Source organism: Danio rerio, chromosome 18, assembly GCF_052040795.2.
Source record: "Danio rerio strain M-AB ecotype USA chromosome 18, GRCz13ab, whole genome shotgun sequence".
In the NCBI taxonomy this organism is placed as follows: domain Eukaryota; kingdom Metazoa; phylum Chordata; class Actinopteri; order Cypriniformes; family Danionidae; genus Danio; species Danio rerio.
The window spans coordinates 52,520,001-52,540,000 of record NC_141038.1 but is presented as its reverse complement, the minus strand read 5'-3'; the positions used below and the strand labels follow the sequence as shown (position 1 = coordinate 52,540,000).

General features: G+C 38.5%; 2 long non-coding RNA genes across 2 annotated transcripts in view; one reads left to right on the top strand and one right to left on the bottom strand.

Moving 5' to 3' along the window:
* The window catches only part of LOC147832956 (uncharacterized), a 28,945-nt gene extending 13,373 nt beyond the window's left edge, over positions 1-15,572 (bottom strand). The window contains exon 1 of the long non-coding RNA XR_015515370.1: positions 15,341-15,572. This is a non-coding gene — a long non-coding RNA (uncharacterized LOC147832956). The remainder of the gene's footprint in view (positions 1-15,340) is intronic.
* On the top strand, positions 14,648-18,076 carry LOC147839836 (uncharacterized). The gene is made up of 3 exons (XR_015515369.1): positions 14,648-16,462; positions 16,522-16,795; positions 16,919-18,076. It is a non-coding gene; the product is annotated as an uncharacterized LOC147839836 (long non-coding RNA).
* Positions 18,077-20,000: the final 1,924 nt, after the last annotated feature.

Here is a 20,000-nt window from a genome sequence, read left to right as displayed (position 1 = left end):
CTCTCTCTCTCTCTCTCTCCCCCTGTGTCTCTCCTTCTACCTCTGGTAACTTTAATTTTACATTTAAGCTGGGTACAATTTTTACCATATGTTTTATCATTTCATATTTTATCATTTTATACAGTATTTTGTTATTAATTCAGTTGTAACCATAGAGAATTATTGTCATTAAATCATTTCATTTTCAAGTATTTGTGAATTACTTTTGATTTAACATCACCACTTAATTGTTCCATATAGCAATACAATACAATCACATAATATCAACGCTCTCCCACATTTATAGCTATTAATACTGCCCTTATTTCCGTTTTTGGTATAAGATTGCAGAAGAATGGTTTGACTAGAAATGTACAGTTTTTTACAATCATGCTGATCACTTTTTAGTCAATCGGCAGAACTACAGTTCGAACCGCTGTGGTTTAAAGACCGTTCTTACAGATGCTTAATTTGAACAAGTAAAAAATACTCATCCTAAAACATGAAATAAATGTTATAGAAAGCAAAAAAAATTACTTTCTCAAGCATCAACATATTGTTACAACACCAAATTATACATTTTTTAAATGTATTTCTTGAATAGTCATGCTCCAATGAAAGATCTGCCAGACGGAGCCTTATAATTCCAAGTGGAAAATGACTTTTCAGAATGAGAAGTTTCTATCTGCATTTACCGTGGTTTATTTACTCCAGTTTGCAAATGTAAGAGAACTTTGATAATTTACATTTAGATTACCCTTAGGGTCATGTTACAGTTTTTCTCAGTCTCTTTGGTGCATTTCTCACAACACTATTTACATTTGCACAACAGTTCATGCATTTCCTAAAACAATTAGTCATTTCAAGAGTTCCCACTTAGATATGCTTGGCACTTATAGCAGGTTTGGCATGCTGTCCCGGGAGAGAACCCTGAGCTCGGAGATATTTGAGCCCAGGGCTCCCGCCCGGTCTAGAAGCATATCAGGAGAACCGAGATCAGGTAGGTCTCGATCGCTCCCCCTTTAGAAGGGGAGAAAAAGGAGGAGATGGGGTGGAAGGGGGGATTCTTCCAAAACGAAGATAGTGCAATAAGGAGAAAGTGATCCATTTATATTAAGCTAGGATCATTCTGATTGGATTATTACTGATTACGGATGAGTGGCCAATCATATCACGTGCTCCTCTCGAAATTAGTTTATAAAACTTCACTTGTGCACATCATAGTAGCAGTTTCTCATTCCTTCCAACAAATTACAGATGCTTGGACATGCATCAATTGCTTTCATTCAACTCTCTGCTATTTCAAGAGTTCACACTTAGCTCATGATTTAGACATAGCTTGTTTGGCATGCTGTCCCGGGAGAGAGCCCTGAGCTCAAGGGATCCTCGAGCCCAGGGCTCCCCCCCTTTTGCAGGGCGAGTGGAGATTGAGCTCAGGTCTATCTCAAACTCCCCCGCTGCTGAGGCCAAGGCGAACTTCCTGAGAGTAAGACATTATAAAAAAGGTTTAGGCTTGTTTTATCTATAATATGGAGCACATTTGGATGGTGGGAGGAAACCGGGGAACCCGGGGGAAACCCACGCGGACACGGGGAGAACATGCAAACTCCACACAGAAATACCAGATGGCTCAGCGAGGACCCAACACCATTGGTATTCTTGCTGTGAGGCAACAGTGCTAGTCACTGGGCCACCGCGCCGCCCATTCTGGATAAAGGAGGAAGAAGGGGAGGAGGGGGGCTTCTTCCAGACGAAGATAGTTGTAGAAAGGAAATGAGGATATATATAGTGATTTGGGATCCTTTGATTGGAGGATCATAATTAGTTAATGTGGACCAGCTGGGTAAATCATGAGCACATGCTCCTCTCGAAATTAGTTTAAAACTAAACTTCACTTATAACATGATCATCTGCTTATGTCATGTCAGTCAAAATGAACTAAACTTGTGAATGCTAATTGACACTTTGATTAACATCAATACTTGCTTTTGAGGAATGAACTCTCCATTTTGAGCATGTGACGTGCTTTTGCAGGTGATCAGCTAGGTTTTGCAGTTTGTACTAATTGTTTTGTGAAATGCATTAACTGCTGTGCAGAAATGTACTGGTGTTGTGAGAAACGCACCAAAGCAACTGACAAAAACTGTGATGTATAAAAGAGAACCGCTACACACATGTTGTCTGCTATATGGAATCCAAAATCTTTAAGGCTCAATGTCTCAAAATCATTTAGATCGCAGAGAGAACCTTATAATTTTAAAGTGACGATTAGTCGATGCACCATGAGTTTATCAGGAATGACTGTATTTTCCTTAAATAATGCCGACTAACATGAACAAATACTGTAATAAATGCAGTAATGTTTATGTTAGTAAATGCATTAACTAATACAACCCTAATGTTACTGTAAGATTGTAAAGAGCATCTGCAGTAAAAATGTGAAACATACATATTCAGTGTCTTGTACTCAGATACCTCACTAAATACAGTGATGTCTAACTTTGCTGTAGTTTTCAAATGGCTGTGCAAACAGTATATAGTGCTGTCTTGAGCATTTTCAGGACGTGTCACCAAGATCTGACTTTTTAGCATTGGAAAAAAATTACAGAGTAAACTGACATGATGAAAACATGACAAAGCCATTTGACTATCTTGTTCATCAACAATGGTGACAGGACTTTTCTTCTTGATGACTCTGACACTTTTATTAACATCAATACTTGCTTTAGAGGAATGAACTCTCCATTTTAAGCATGTGACGCGCTTTTGCAGGTTATCAGCTAGGTTTTGCAGTTTGTACTAATTGTTTCGAGAAATGCATTAACTGTTGTGCAGAAACGCACTAAAGTGACTGAGAAAAACTGTAATCATGCATCAACATTTACTACTGACATTATGGACATCTAAAGCCATGCTTGTTAACATTAGTCAATGCACCATGAGTTTATCAGGACATAGACATTTAGTCATTTAGCCGTTGCTTTTATCCAAAGCGACTTACAAATGAGGTCAAGGAAGCAACTTACACAATTATAAGAGCAACAATGAATAAGTGCTGTAGGCAAGTTTCAGGTGTGTAAGAAGTGTAAGAAGGAAAACTTTAGTAATTTTTTTTTTATTTTTTAATTTATTTATTATTTTTGTTTTTTGTAGTACAGTTAGCGGTGGAGCCAGAGAGGCAATTGCAGATTAGGAAGTGAAGTGGAGACTAAATAGTTGAGTTTTTAGTGGTTTCTTGAAGACAGCGAGTGACTCTGCCGTTCTGATGCAGTTAGGGAGTTCATTCCACCAACTGGGCAGATTGAGCGCGAGAGTTCGGGAAAGTGATTTCTTCCCTCTTTGGGATGGAACCACGAGGCGACGTTCATTCACAGAACGCAAGTTTCTGGAGGGCACATACATCTGCAGAAGTGAGAGCAGATAAGAAAAGGCGCAGCCAGAAATCGCTTTGTAAGCAAACATCAGAGCTTTGAATTTGATGCGAGCAGCAACTGGCAGCCAGTGCAAACGGATGAGCAGCGGAGTGACATGTGCTCTTTTAGGTTCATTAAAGACCACTCGTGCTGCTGCGTTCTGAAGCATCTGAAGAGGTTTGATAGAGTTAGCTGGAAGCCCGGCTAGTAGAGAGTTGCAGTAATCCAGTCTGGAGAGAACAAGAGCTTGAACAAGGAGTTGAGCTGCATGTTCAGATAAGAAGGGTCGGACCTTTCTGATGTTATAGAGTGCGAATCTGCATGATCGAGCAGTTCTAGAGATGTGGTCAGAGAAGTTTAGTTGGTCATCAATCGTTACAGGAATGACTGTATTTTTTTTAACTAATGTTAACTAACATGAACAAATACTGCAATAAATGCATTGTTCATTGTTTATGTTAGTAAATGCATTAACTACTACAACTCTTTTGTTAAGTGTTACCACACTTATCTTTGACTCCATTAAGACTCCATTGCTCATTTTAATTGAGGGAACGAGTTTACACAATTAAATTAGTTCAGTCAATGTACTACGTTTTCCAGCGCTGACATTTCTCTTCCTGCACTTCTTCTGACCTTATATGCATGCTATTTTAGCCAGCATTGGCCGGAACTGAAAGCTCGTCTGGGTGCAGACACGAACCCAGGCTTACAGCACTAAATGAATGAGAAACAAGGGCACACATCCAATCAAGCGCAAGTTCATTCATTACTTTGATTGATTTATGTGCCAATTAGTGCCTCTGGAAACTTGGCACCACTTTAGACGTCTTGATTATTAGTGACATGAGTTTATCTGAGCGCTCTCGCTTCACAATAGATAGAGACGGTCATTAGGCTCTGTGGATCATTCAGATTGTGTGGGAAAGCAATTGTCCATTTTTACTTCCTGAAAAGTGTTTAATATATCGCCTAAGGTCACTTGAGAGCTCGAATCACGCTTCAGGAGCAATTCAAATCAAACCTAGATATTTGAAAGACATTGAATTTTGAAAGCATAAATAAGTAATTTTGAAAATTAACAATTTAAACCATTTCTCAGTGATTATAGGCCGGATACACTCACCGGCCACTTTATTAGGTACACCTGTCCAACTGCTTGTTACCAAAAATTTCTAATCAGCCAATCACATGGCAGCAACTCAATGCATTTAGGCATGTAGACATGGTCAAGACGATCTGCTGCAGTTCATAATAGTTTGTTACAATGTACTTATTGTGTAAATACATGTATTTACTGTGTACTTTTGCTTGATTAAATATATGTAGGTAATTACATCTGTTATAACTTTTGTAATTACTTTTGTAAATACACTGTTGACCATACCTTACACCTTAACCTACCCTTAAACCTACCCATGCCACCAAACCTGTCCATAACCCAACCTCTGTCCCAACTCAAAAGCACCACAAGTGTTCTCAAATATATTATAAACACAGTAAGTACATTGTATTTATTTTTTTGATGTAAGTACATAGTAGTTTGGGACACTTAATATGGTGTAATGGTGTGGGGGAGATTTTCTTGGCACACTTTGGGTCCATTAGTACCAATTGAGCATCTTATCAACGCCACAGCCTACCTGGGTATTGTTGCTGACCATGTCCATCCCTTTATGAGCACAGTGTCTCCATCATCTGATGGCTACTTGCAGCAGGATAACACACCATGTTATAAAGCTCAATCATCTCAGACTGCTTTCTTGAACATGACGATGAGTTCACTGTACTCAAATGGCCTGCACAGTCAGCAGATCTCAATCCAATAGAGCAGCTTTGGGATGTGGTGGAACGGGAGATTGGCATCATGGATGTGCAGCCGACAAATCTGCAGCAGCTGTGTGATGCTATCATGTTAACATGGAGCAAAATCTCTGAGGAATATTTCCAGTAGCTTGTTAAATCTATGCTATGAAGGATCAAGGCAGCTCTGAAGGCAAAATGGGGTCCAACCTGGTACTACGGTGTACCTAATAAAGTGGCCGGTGAGAGTATTTTGATGCATTTGAACAAAACTGATACTGTACAGGCATACATTTATTAAAATAATAGTTTAGCCACAGAACATTTAGGAATACAAACTGTTTTTTCTAACATGAATTTGGCCTTCTGATTTTTGGCACGTCATCGTAAGTTATTTGGTTAGATAAGCTGCAGATTTGGCTTCAGTACTGTCTAATCTAATGTATATGCACACATATCATATTGTAAAGCTTCCTTTAACATTGCCCATCAAATACTTCTTCAGTTCTGAGTGTATTAAAAGGGCTTTTCGGACATTTCTGAGTGGCGGAAGTTATGAAAGATGTACACTAATTAAATGTGTATGACCTGACCTCTCTAACTAAACAAACAAAAGATAAAAAGTGAACACAGCTTTAAATATTAACGCTGCAGATGGACAGCAGTTTTGAATGTGTTGCTATTTTGAATGCTCTTACCTGTTTTTATCTTGAATTATGTAATACAATTTATGGACAAGGAGTAGCTTTAAGGGGGGTAACATCGCACTGTATATGGGGCCCTACGTCTAAGGTTTAACTTTCAATGATTATTAGTATATATAATTAGTATATCTTCCAGCCACAACTAGAACTGGGAACAATAATAAATTATTATTATTCATTCATTAATTTTTTTTGTCGACTTAGTCCCTTTATTAACCCGGGGTCGCCACAGCGGAATGAACCGCCAACTTATCCAGCTAGTTTTTATGCAGCGGATGCCCTTCCAGCCGCAACCCATCTCTGGGAAACATTATCATTATTATTCATTAATTTACCTTCAGCTTAGTCCTTTTATTTATACAGCTAACGCCCTTCCAGCTGCAACCCAGCTCTGGGAAACACCCATACAATGTCACATACATACACTACAAACAATTTAGCCTACCCAATTCCCCTAAAGCGCATGTGTTTGGACTGTGGGGGAAACCGGAGCAACCGGAGGAAACCCACGTCAACACGGGAAGAGCATGCAAACTCCACACAGAAACGCCAGGACTTGAACCAGTGACCTTCTTACTATGAGGCAACAGTGCTAACCACTGAGCCACCCTTGTGTTAAATTACAGACTTATAATTCTCAAGTTCAATGTTATATTTTAAAGTGCATTCACAGCCCTCAGATATAAAGACGTGTGTGTGTGTGTGTGTGTGTGTGTGTAGGTCTTCTTAGCCATTAGCTTTCATGTGTGTGTCCCTATAGAGTCCAGCAGCAGCAGCAGCATTAGTCTGACACACAGACCTCTTAAGAGCCGAAATAGCCGATCGTCCTCCTAATGGAGCGTCTGTGGCCCAGTTCTGTCCTCTTCAAAGTGACCGTGCCACTCTGCTGACTCTGTCCAGCGTTCAGAGACGTGTTGGGGACGTTCCAAGTCTGCACATTGATATTTATAAATACTTTTGTCTACCAAATCAGGTTAGGCTCACCTCAACATGTTCACTTTCCTCTAATGAGTCTGTTACACCTTCACCGTAGCGCTGTGTCCTACACAGCACACGATAAAAGCTTTATGTTAAAAGGAGGTTTGTCGTAACCATCTGCAACAGCGACGTACATCATTTCTATTTTATAAATGTTTTCTATTTGCGTGGTGTCTTAGCAGAACAACCGCATATACTTCTATGACAATGATGCCCTCAGGTACTGATTATGGGCTTTGATCAGTGTTAAATGCGACCAATGAGAGTTTTTATGTGACGTTTATTGCCATACTACTAAAGCAGATCTTGAAAATAAAATAACTTGCAGATGGTCTGAAAATGAAACTGTATGTATGAACTGTACTGTCCCAATCACCAGCAATCGAGTCCATACAGATCACTGGGGTAACACAATCCTGTCATCATAGGAACTACAAATCCTGTCATGCACCACACACACACACCTGTTCTGGCTCTCCTTTGATTTCAGAGGGGTCAGGAGGGAGGGGGGGGGATTAGGGCAGTGGCATGGATGAAATGTTCCTGAATGAAAGTGAAAGTGGCAAACTGCAGTTACAGTCGACAAATTAATAATGAAACATTTGAAATGACATGAAACTCCGGAGGAAACGTGGATAGCGGGGTGATGCAATGACATTACTCAAATTATGTGCTATGGAAAACGGAATCATGAAAGGAACGTTCAAATAGCAGCTCATGTAAACACCTTCATCTTATTATTGTCTTTATTTGATTAAGGCAAAGAATTCGATTACTGATGTCCATGTAAATGTGGACTCTCTTATTGCGGAGTCTTGTTTCTGTTTCAGAGCATCTCGTAAGCATTTGCCTTGCTTTGTCCAGCCGTGTTTTGACCCTTGCCTTGATTTACTATTTATTTTGCCGCCTGTACTGACCTTTTGCCTGTTTTGACTATGATCTTAGATGGCCTTTATGCTCCTGTCTGCCACCTGTTTGACCGTTGCCTGCCTGACAATTGTTCTTAATAAACTAAGAATTATGTATCAATTAGAGTTTATTAAATAGACTAAAAACCCAATGGCCTAATGGTTAGTGAGTTGGACTTGTAACTCAAAGGTTGTTGGTTTGATTCACAGTCCTGGCAGGAATTAAAATAGTTTAATTGTTTATACATATATAGTTATATAGTTATGTAAAGTTTTGAATAAGTGAATTAATAAATTAATAAATAAATAAATTATTTGATTGATTGATTGATTGATTGATTGATTGATTGATTGATTGATTGATTGATTGATTGATTGATTGATTGATTGATTGATTGATTGGTTTGGTTGATTGATTGATTGATTGATTGTTTGATTGATTGAGTGGATTGAATGAATGAATGAATTTATGAATGAATGAATGAATGAATGAATGTATGAATGAATGAATGAATGAATGAATGAATTTATAAATGAATGAATGAATTTATGAATGAATGAATGAATGAATGAATGAATGAATGTATGAATGAATGAATGAATGAATGTATGAATGAATGAATGAATGAATGAATTTATAAATGAATTAATGAATTTATGAATGAATGAATGAATGAATGAATGAATGTATGAATGAATGAATGAATGAATGAATGAATTTATGAATGAATAAATGAATGAATTTATAAATGAATGAATGAACGAATGAATTAATTTATGAATGAATAAATGAATAAATGAATGAATTTATGAATGAATGAATGAATGAATGAATGAATGAATGAATGAATGAATGAATGAATGAATGAATTAATTAATTAATTAATTAATTAATTAATTAATTAATTAATACACTCATACACTACGGCCAATTTATTTAATCAATTCACCTGTACCACATGTGTTTGGACTGTGGGGGAAACCAGAGCACCCAGAGGAAACCCACACCAACATGGGGAGAACATACAAACTCCACATAGAAATGCCACCTGACCCAGCCAGGACTCGAACCAGCGACCTTCTTGCTCTGAGGCCACAGTGCTAACCACTGAGCCACCGTGCCACCCCTAAACCAGAATCATTTATTAACATGTTCCCAAGTGACATCTCTAGTAGCTTAATTTCCAAGAGTATAACTTTGGTGTAACTTTGCTAAAGTTTTGAGAATGTTCTCTTTTAATAAGAGGCACATAATAAATGCTGAACACCAAACATATAGCATAAATATTGCAAAAAGATAGACAGAAGCTGTAGCATGAAAGCGATTATGAATGCATTAGTTTGAGAAAAGCTAACTCTGTAAGAAACTCTTTGAAATTTGGCATTATTTCTCTCCCGCTCCTCTTGTGTGGTCTCTTCATATCTGCATATTGCATAATTCACACATCTTCCACACTTTCCCCTGCATAATGGCCTTTCTTTGATCTCCCTGCAGTAAAGGGCTGTGAGAAAGTTCAATTATAAAGTTATATAACAGGAGGAGTTTGGAAACCTTCAGCGAAACCACATTAGGTAGTCAGAGATGCAAGTGATCACATTGCATTTGTAGAGTTGATGCGAAGGAGAAGCTATTCCTTCCCTGCTGTCAGTTAAACAGCGCACTAAAGAAGGGGTTTTAAATTTGTGGGTTATATAAGAAATTAACGCCCAACTGATTTGTGGGAAAGCTCAAACATATACAAGCAAATGAACAATAAAATGGCATATTAAATGAGGAAATTAAAAATGCAGCCTGTAAAAGCATATGCAATTACAACAAAACATGTTACAGCGAAGTTTTCCTGACATCTTGTTATGAAAATGTTCATATCAGGGTTTTTTTTTATTGTTTTAAAAGACATTTAATTTTGCAAGCATCATATTAAACCCAATTTTGAATGTCATTTGAACATTCTGACGCGAGCTGCGTTTCCATCGAACTAGTTTTATGCTCATTTTGGATATGCGCTGAAGGGGTATATGGAAACTCCAAGTTGATAGTTCGAAAGACCCACCCCCACTGAAAAAAGTCCAGAATTTGTCCTATACATGAGCTCATTTGTCCTATTTTGGGAAATAAACTGGCAAAATAAGCCATCAAAGGCTTTAAAACCAAGCTGATATACAGTTGAAGTCAGATTTATTAGCTCAGCTGTTTATTTTTTTCCTAATTTCTGTTTAACGGAGAGCAGATTTCCTCAACACATTTCTAAACATAATAGCTTTAATAACTCATTTCTAATCACTTATTTTATGTTTGCCATGATGACATGTAATATTTGACTATCTTCAAGAAAGTTCTACACAGCTGAAAGTGACATTTAAAGGCTTAACTAGGTTAACTGGGTTAACTAGGCAGGTTAGGGTAATTAGGCAAGTTGTTCTATAACGATGGTTTGTTCTGTAGACCAGTGGTTCTCAAACTTTTTTCATCAAGTACCACCTCAGAAAAAAATTGTCTCTCCAAGTACCACCAAAATGAGCAGTATTGAAATACAATAGCGTAGTAGGCCCAGTAAAGCAGCTACAACTCTGCTCAGTTAAAAAACGTGGCAGATTACCTTGGAAATATAGGCTATATGTCATATAGGGCATATTATATACATAATTTTTGATAAAATTTTAAAATATATGTAGCATGTACATGACATATTTCATTCCTCCACGTACCACTAGAATGAAGCCCGCGTACCACTAGTGGTACACGTACCACAGTTTGAGAACCACTGCTGTAGACTATCAAAATAAAAAATAGGAGTTAATAAATTTGACCTTAAAATGGTGTTTAAAAAAATTAAAACTGCTTTTATTCTAGTCGAAATAAAACAAATAAGGCTTTCTCCAGAAGAAAAAACATTATCAGACATACTGTGAAAATTTCCTGAATCTGTTAAACATCATTTGGGAAATATTTAAAAAAGAAAAATAATTCAAAGGGGGCTAATAATTCTGACTTCAACTGTAAGTGAAGTCATCTTTCACGGCTGACCTACTCTATTGTTGTTAAATAGAGAAAACATTTCACAAGGTAGTTTTATTCTAAATCTTGGACCTCATTCTTGAAAGAAAAAAAGGATACTAATATATTAATTACGCTATTGTTGACAACAGTTGCCTATTTAATGTATTAGTATCCTTTTTTTGTCATCCATAAATTTTTTAATAAATTGTTTACAAGAGAAGCTAAAAAAAATCGATAAGATGTACATTATTTCAAGAGTTCAGCTCAGCTGATGATTGTTTATAAAGCGTGTTTGCCATGCTGTCCCAGGAGAGAGCCCTGAGCTCATAAGATCCTCGAGCTTGGGGCTCCCTCCCATTTGCAAGGTGAGAAGGGAGTTTGAGCTCAGGTAGATCTGGATAACTATCCTGCTGTAGTAGGTAATGAACAGTGATCACTCTTAAGAGATAAATACTGACTAGAAGCATGTCTATGATGCTGATTTGGATTAGTGAGTTAACGAAAGTTGCATGTTTTTGGATGGTGGGATGAAACCAGGGAACCCGGGGGAAACCCACGTGAGCACGGGGAGAACGTGTAAACTCCGCACTGAAACGTCAGCTGACCTGGTAAGGACTAAAACCAGTGACATTCTCGCTGTGAGGCAACAGTGCTACCCACTGGGCCACCGTGCCACCAGTCTAGGAAAGGAGGAGTAGGGGTGGAAGGGGGGATTCTTCAAAATGAAGATGGCTGTTATATGGAACTCAGGGTATTTATAGTGGCTTAGGAATCGTCTGATTGGTGATTCATTAATTGAATATTGATTCGAGCCTCAGCTGGGCCAGTTGGCATTTCTGTGTGGAGTTTGCATATTCTGCCTGTGTTGGCGTGGGTTTCCTCCAGGTGCTCCAGTTTCCCCCACTGTCCAAACACAAGTGCTATTCTGTAGGTGAATTGATTAGCTAAATTGGCCGTAGTGTATAAGTGTGTGAATGTGAGTGTGTATGGGTGTTTCTCAGTTGCAGCTGGAAGGGCATCCCCTGCATAAAGCATATGCTTGAATAGTTGGCGGTTCATTCTGCTGTGGTGACGCCTGATTAATAAGGAGACTAAGCCTAAAAGAAAATGAATGAATGAATGAAATTGACTGTATTGTAAGTGTGTGTGTGTGTGTGTGTGTGTGTGTGTGTGTGTGTGTGCGTGTGTGTGTGAATGTGAGTGTGTTGGTTGTTTCCCAGTACTGGGTTGCAGCTGGAAGGGCATCCACTGCATAAAACATATGCTTGAATAGTTGGCGGTTCATTTCACTGTGGTGACCCCTGAATAATAAGGGACTGAGGCGAAGAAAAATGAATGAATGAATGAATGAATGCTTCTAGGAAACTGGTTTCATTTTGGATGGAAAGGTCAGATTTGGTGGTGGAAGGGTAATGATGGAGAACCAGGAGAATGTAAAGAAAGAAAAGAGATGTCAGAACACAGAGAGAGAGAGAGAGAGAGGGGACGTGATCTGGAATACACCCACTGCATGGGCATGACGAACGCTCAGTTTTGGCTGATTGCGTAAGACAGGAAATAATGAGATTATTACGGGTCAGTGAACCGCGTCCATGCTGAAGACCTTCAGGCCTGCGGAAAGTGAGAGAATTTCCCAATCAGAGTGTTCTGGGGGGGAAAACCCTGTAGGAAGCGCTCTGTGATTGACCTCGCTTTATAAAGCCTCACTTTCAGCTGTCGAAGGGCCACGTGTGTTCGTCAACTGAAGGCATGTGCTAATGTCATGAACACGTTCACTAATGTGTCCATAATTCTCAATACACTCGCTCACATGCTTCATAGACACATTTCATCTCCTTCTCTCTCCCTCTGTACACCCACACACAGATATGAAGATGATTCATGCTTCTATGCTACAGTGAGTGAATGCACTCGAGTGTTTTAGTTTTCTTCACTTAAGCTGCTATTCAAACCTTGTTTTGAGCGACACCGGTGGACATTTCAGTGAACTGCAGCTTATTGCTAGTGCTTGCACTCCTGCACACATAAAGCTCATTCATTTACCTTCAGCTTAGTCTCTGATTATCAGGGATCACCACAGTGGAACGAACCGCCAATTATTCCATCATATGTTTTGGATATACACAGAGGATCCCCTTTCAGCTGCAACTCAGAACTGGGAAACACTCATACACACTTATTCACACATACACTCATATACTACGGCCAATTTAGCTAATCAATTCCTTTATAGCGCATGTGTTTGGACTGTGGGGAAAACTGGAGCACCCGGAGGAAACCCACGCCAATACAAGGAGAACATGCAAACTCAGAAATGCCAACTAACCAAGACTCGAACCAGCGACCTTCGTGCTGTGAGGCCACAGTGCCAGCGGATTTTAATGTTATCACTCGATTTAATGGGCTTTATCAGTGGTTGTCAGCTGATCGATATGGGTCAGCAGGTGCCTACTAGTAGGCTCAGAAGGCTGTTATCATCCATCCACATGGTTAATGATCACATACAGCTTTGGCCAGAAGTTAACGAGAATTATTCATAATGTTTATTAATTTTCGTCTAACCCTGAACCTAACCGTCACAGTAATGTAAAAACAGATCTGGAGTCTTCTTAGAATATCTGATTAACCATATGGATGGATGATAACAGCCTCTTGAGCCTACTACTAGGAGCAGAAAACCCCTACTTAATATTAATTAAATATTAATTATTAATACTAAATATTGGCTTGTTGTGAGGAAAACTCCCTTTTATCTCATATTACTTCTTAAAACAACTCAATATGTTTTGCTCTAGAAATCACCTCTTGATTTAAAAGTTTGTAGATGTTTGAACAAGAAACAAGACAAAAATATTTCAGGGTTCATGCAGTCCTGGAAAACCTGCAAAAGTCATGGAATTTTGACGAGCCATTTTCCAAGCCTGGAAAAGTTTTGGAAAAATAAATAAACCCAAAATGTTTTGGAAAAGTCATGGAAATTTGTTTATGAAGCGGTAAATTTCAAATGCAATTGCGGTGTCTTTCTCTTCAGGTGACGTTCTCTGTGTGGGGCACAAAGCAACTTGCAGTTTAAGCTTCACTTCTCTTTCACTTGCATTCATCGTAATTCAAGATACATTGGAGTGTTGAAGTCAGAATTATTCGCTCTCCTTTTGATTTTTCCATTTTTTAAATATTTCCCAAATGATGTTGAACAGATTCAGGAAATTTTCACAGCATGTCTGACAATATTTTTTCTTCTGGAGAAAGTCTTATTTGTTTCATTTCGGCTAGAATAAAAGCAGTTTTTAATTTTTCAAACACCATTTTAAGGAAAAAGTATAAGCTAAATTTAATCTAATGGTTTTTTTCAATAGTCTACAGAACAAACCATTGTTATACAATTACTTGCCTGATTACCCTAACCTGCCTAGTTACCCTAATTAACCAAGTTAAGCCTTTAAATGTCACTTCAAATGTTTTGGAAAAGTCATGGAAATTTGTTTATGAAGCGGTAAATTTCAAATGCAATTGCGGTGTCTTTCTCTTCAGGTGACGTTCTCTGTGTGGGGCACAAAGCAACTTGCAGTTTAAGCTTCACTTCTCTTTCACTTGCATTCATCGTAATTCAAGATACATTGGAGTGTCATGCCCGGACACAATCTCTAAATGCAGAGCCAACATTTCTAAAAATATTCATCAAAAATTGTCTAAAAACTATTTAACAGATATAAAATAAACATAAACTACATTGATTGTCACGTATTGTTTGATATGGTGTAATACATTTGAAAATAATTTTTTTTCTTATTTACCACATGTACAGTTAAAGTCAGAATTATTCGCCCCCCTTTGAATTTTTTTCCTTTTTAAAATTTTTTTTATATTTCCCAAATGATGTTAAACAGATTCAGGAAATTTTCACAGTATGTCTGATAATATTTTTTCTTCTGGAGAAAGTCTTATTTGTTTTATTTTGGCTAGAATAAAAGCAGTTTTTAATTTTTTAAACGCCATTTTAAGGACAAAATTATTAGCTAAATTTAAGCTATTTTTTTCTGATAGTCTTCAGAACAAACCATCCTTTTACAATTACTTGCCTGATTACCCTAACCTGCCTAGTTACCCTAATTAACCAAGTTAAGCCTTTAAATGTCACTTTAAGCTGTATAAAAGTGTCTTGTCAAATATTATTAAGTTATTACAAAGATAAAATAAATCAGTTATTAGAGATGAGTTATTAACACTATTATGATTAGAAATGTGTTGAAGAAATCTTCTCTCTGTTAAACAGAAATTGGGGAAAAAATAAACAGGAGGGCTAATAATTTTGACTTCAACTGTACGTAGACATCACAGGAAACATTAGGTCATGAATATTTACCTGAAAGTTTTAGAACAGTCATAAAAAGTCCTGGATTTTAGTAGTAAAAATGTGTATAATCCCTGATATTTGAGCAAGAAAATCATTTTTGCATTGCAGATGGGACCTCATTATACAGTAAATGATGTTGCATATCTATCTCTTAAATAAATAGAAATAGACAAATCTCCAGTGCAGCTCATTTTACTCACCACACATTGTACCAGTGGGAAAGCAGAAACTTCCCGTCCTCTTTTTTACTCCGCTGTTGCATCCATTCCTGCAGGACCCGAAAGAACTGCTGGAAGCTCCAGGCCACCCCGGTCCGTTCCCCCGACACTCTTCCCTCCGTCTGGTCCAGTTCTGTCAGTCTTCCCACCACCCTCTTGCTTCCTGAAAAAAATCTTCAGCGATCCTTGATATCCGCAGCTCAGACGATCCACTGAAGCTCAAAACACCACGCTTGTTGGTTGTGCTGAAGGATGAAACTGTGTGACGGTGGTGTGAAGAGAGAGACGCAGAAACATGTTCATTAATCTTTCACTCCAACAGCAGCCAGTGAAGTCTTTCTGTTTCTCAGGGTTTGACTTGAAACAGTGCACATCCAAAATAAGTCCAATATCGCCTCAAGATCTTCTCAGTTTTGCCTTAAAGCCGTGCACATCTGAAATAAGTCAAACATTTCTTCAAGATCTTCTCTGTGTTTCATTTGAAGTCATGCACATTTAAAATAAGACCAAAATCTCCTCAAAATCTTCTTAGTTTTGCCTTAAAGCTGTGCACATCTAAAATAAGTGCAAAATCTCCTCAAGATCTTCTTAGTGTTTGTCTTGAAGCTGTTAATGTCCAAAATAAGTCCAAAATTTCTTCAAGATTTTCACAGTTTTGCTTTGAAGTCGTGCATATCCAAAATAAGACCAAAATCCCTTCAAAATCTTCTTAGTGTTTTCCTTGAAGCCGTGCACATTCAAAATAACAATACAAGTCCAAAAATCTCTTTAAAACGGTCCCAGTGTTTGATTTGAAGATGTGCACATCTAAAATAAGTGCAAAATCTCTTCAAGATCTTCTCAGTGTTTGTCTTGAAGCTGTGCACGTCTAAAATAAGTCCAGCATCTCCTCAAGATCTTCTTAGTGTTTGTCTTGAGGATGTTCACATCCAAAGTAAGATCAAAACCGCTTCAAAATGTACTTAGAGTTTGATTTGAAGCCGTGCACATCCAAAATAAGTCCAATAACTCCTCAAGATCTTCTCTGTGTTTGTCTTGAAGCTGTTCACATCCAAAATAAGTCCAAAAATTCTTCAAGATCTTGTCTGTGTTTGTCTTGAAGCTGTTCACATCCAAAATAAGTCCAAAAATTCTTCAAGATCTTGTCTGTGTTTGTCTTGAAGTCGTGCATATCCAAAACAAAACCAAAATCGCTTCAAAATCTTCGTAGTGTTTTCCTTGAAGCCGTGCACAACAAAAATAACATTAAAAAGTTCAAAAATCTCTTTAAAACAGTCCCAGTGTTTGATTTGAATCCGTGCACATCCAAAATAAGTCCAATAACTCCTCAAGATCTTGTCAGTGTTTGTCTTGAAGCCGTGCACATGCAAAATAAGACCAAATTCTCGTCAAAATTGTCTGTGTTTGATTTGAAGCTGTGTACATCCAAAATAGCAAGTCCAAGTTCTTTTCAGAACCGTCTCTGTAATTGTCTTGAAGCTGTGCACATCCAAAATAAGTCCAAAATCTTTTCAAAATCTTCTCAGTGCTTGTCTTAAAGCCGTACACATCCAATTTAAGTCCAAAATCTTTTCAAAATCTTCTCAGTGCTTGTCTTAAAGCCGTACACATCCAATTTAAGACCAAAATCTTTTCAAAATCTTCTCAGTGCTTGTCTTAAAGCCATGCACATACAAAATTACAATGGCAAGTCCAAAAATCTCTTCAAAATATTCCCTGTTTGCCTTAAATTGGTGCACATCCAAAACTAATCCAAGTGCCCTTGATGTTGTTGTATAGACTGTGCACATCCAAAATAACAACACATCCAAATTCTGTGCAAAATCTTCTCAGTGTTTGATCTGAAGCCGTGCACACCCAAAATAAATGCAAAATCTCTTCAAAATCTTCTCAGTGTTTGCCTTAAATCCATGCAAATCCAAAATAACTAGTCCAACATCTCTTTAAAATCATCTTAGGGTTTGATTTGAAGCTGTTGTCCAGATTGTGCACATCCAAAAAAAAAAAACACCAAAAGTCCAAAATCAGTCTCTTTAAAATCTTCTCAGTGTTTGTCTTGAACCAAGTCCCAAATCTCTTTCATATCTTGTTTGTGTTTATCTTAAAGCTGCGCACATCCAAAATGTGTCCAAATCCTCTTCAAAATCTTCTCAGTGTTTGTCTTGAAGCTGTTGTCCAGATTGTGCGCATCCAAAATAAGCACAAGTCGAGAAATCTCTCTGCAGAAATCAGCCTGTTGTCTCCTGTATCGCGACAGCAAACTGGTGCTGGAATGGAAAACGGGTCGACTTTCAATTGGAAATGATAAAGATTAAAGCGTGAAGTTGGAGACCAGATGGAAAGGGCCGCTTTGGAGGTCAGAGGCCAAAAAGCAGTGTGTTTATCCAGACGAGAGAGAAAAAGAGAGCTGCTGTGAAGGAGAGAGGACGCTTTGTGCTGGCTTTAAATATTGAGATCCCGTCTGACACACTGTTACAGCATCCACAGTCAACGTCCGGAACAATTCCAGTCCACAAATATCCTGGATTTGCCTTTAAAGTTTCTCTTTTGGATTGAGAATGTGTGCTCGGTGGTTATTTTCGCTCCTGTTTTGAAGTGCGCTCAGGTCTTTCCTCCAGACTTCATATTTTTGTCTGGCATCTTCCCTCGTAAGCTCTCAGTGTTGCTCAGAACCGCTCACTCTCTCTCCCTCTCTCGCACTCACTCACTCACTCACTCTCTCTCTCTTTCTCTCTCTCTCAGTTCAATCTGATTCGATTTGATTAAATTGAATTGAATTTGATTCAATTTAATTCAATTAAATTTTATTCAATTTGATTCAATTCAATTCCCTCTTTTATGGCATGACACATATAGGTAATGTTTCATATATTTCCAAAGCATACAGAGCAGAAATATAATGATAGTAACAACAATAGTGAAAATAATAACAACAGTAATATATTTTTAAAAATACATTCTTACTATTAAAAAATATTATATATTATCCTGCTGGATAAGTTGGGGGGGGGGGGGGGGGGTCACCTTTATTATAGTATAGGACACTGGAGATTTCAGACAGGAAAGCATTGATAGGGAGGATCAGCAAATGACCTTGTGCCAGTAATCGAACTCAGGTCGCCGTGAGCACTTTAGTGCTGTATATGATGTTGCACAGTACCACTATAGGCCAGGGGTGTTCAAAGTCAGTCCTGGAGGGCCAGTGTCCTGCTGATCTTAGCTTAGGCTGCTTTCACACCTGTGAATCGATTCAGTTGTTCCGAAACAGACATTACAAATGTTACATTGTTGCTCTTTGCTCTTGGAGCGGTTCGCTTTCACACAGCAAAGTTTCTAATCGGACCAAAAGAGCTAAAACAAGTCACGTGCGAGTAAACTCTCCTCACATTGGTCAGAGTGTCAGGGTTTATTTTGCAGCGTCCCGCTCAGCTGTCAGGAGAGGTGGTGGTTTGGTGGTGATTGACAGGGTGCACGCGCGATGTGTCTGAGGAGAGATGCGGTGGGGAGGGGTGAGAAGGGTGCGCGATGATGCCTATTTGAGGATCGAGAGGGAGACGCGAGATTACCTGGAGATCATCACTCATTTGCAGGCATCCGGAGACTTGCGAAACTTCCCGCCATACTCATAATTCTCTCTTTATATAGACCTTTTTCATGGCTGCTGCATGGAGGGCGCCATAGCGACCAGCGTCTTCCGGTAGAATGCTAAAAACTTCCGTTTACAGCGTGTACAACTGGTAATTTGCGCTCCAAAAATGGGTTTCAATAACGTTTTTAATGGATAACAGAGTGTTTTTGTGACACACAACTTAGAAATGTGTCTGTTAAAGCCGTTATAATCTGTCACATGTGGTTCAAGCGCGTCAGAAATACGAGAAAAACGTTCTCCTAGTTCATGTGTCTGCCGTCAGAAATACAGTGTGTGTGTGTGTGCGTTCCCGGCCTGTCAGCTGTTAGCTCAGCGGCTCTTTAACACACACACACACACAGAGAGAGAGAGAGAGAGAGAGAGAGAGAGCAAACCAGAGTACTGGCATGAAACTTAACAGGTATGAAAGTCGTGCAATTTACAAAAATGAGCAATAAAAGTCTGTTATTGATCCTCTGCTGCTGATTTGCTGTTCATTCTAATCGCGAGCCGTTTGTGTTTTATTTCGTGTGTTGTTTTCACCACGGTTTGTGTTTTTCTGTCATTTGGAAATGACACTAGCCTATATTTCCACTTAGTCACAGTTATTAAATCAGTGTGTCAGTGGCGCAGTACAGGCTGCTGTGTGTGTGTCAAACATTTTGGTGAACTACATTAGTTTGGGCTGGTTATATATGTGAAATAAAGAGAAAATGTTGACTTTAGCGATGACGAGGCTTCATTTATACTGCAGAAGATGCCGTCTGACAACGAGGGGAAAACGCCTCACAGCAGCTGTTTTCCATCCTATTAGATCACATTTCTTTAAATGATCAGTCTAGGAGATGCTGCTGATGGACAACAGTATTAGTGCAAAGAGGATAAAAGCAGGTAAAATAGATTAAAACTATCGTTTCAAAGCTGTCCAAATGTGACTGTTTACACGCATCAGCTGCCGACCGGAAGTTCTTCGCATTCTCCTTGCGCATACATAAGCATAATGGGTAATTTAGC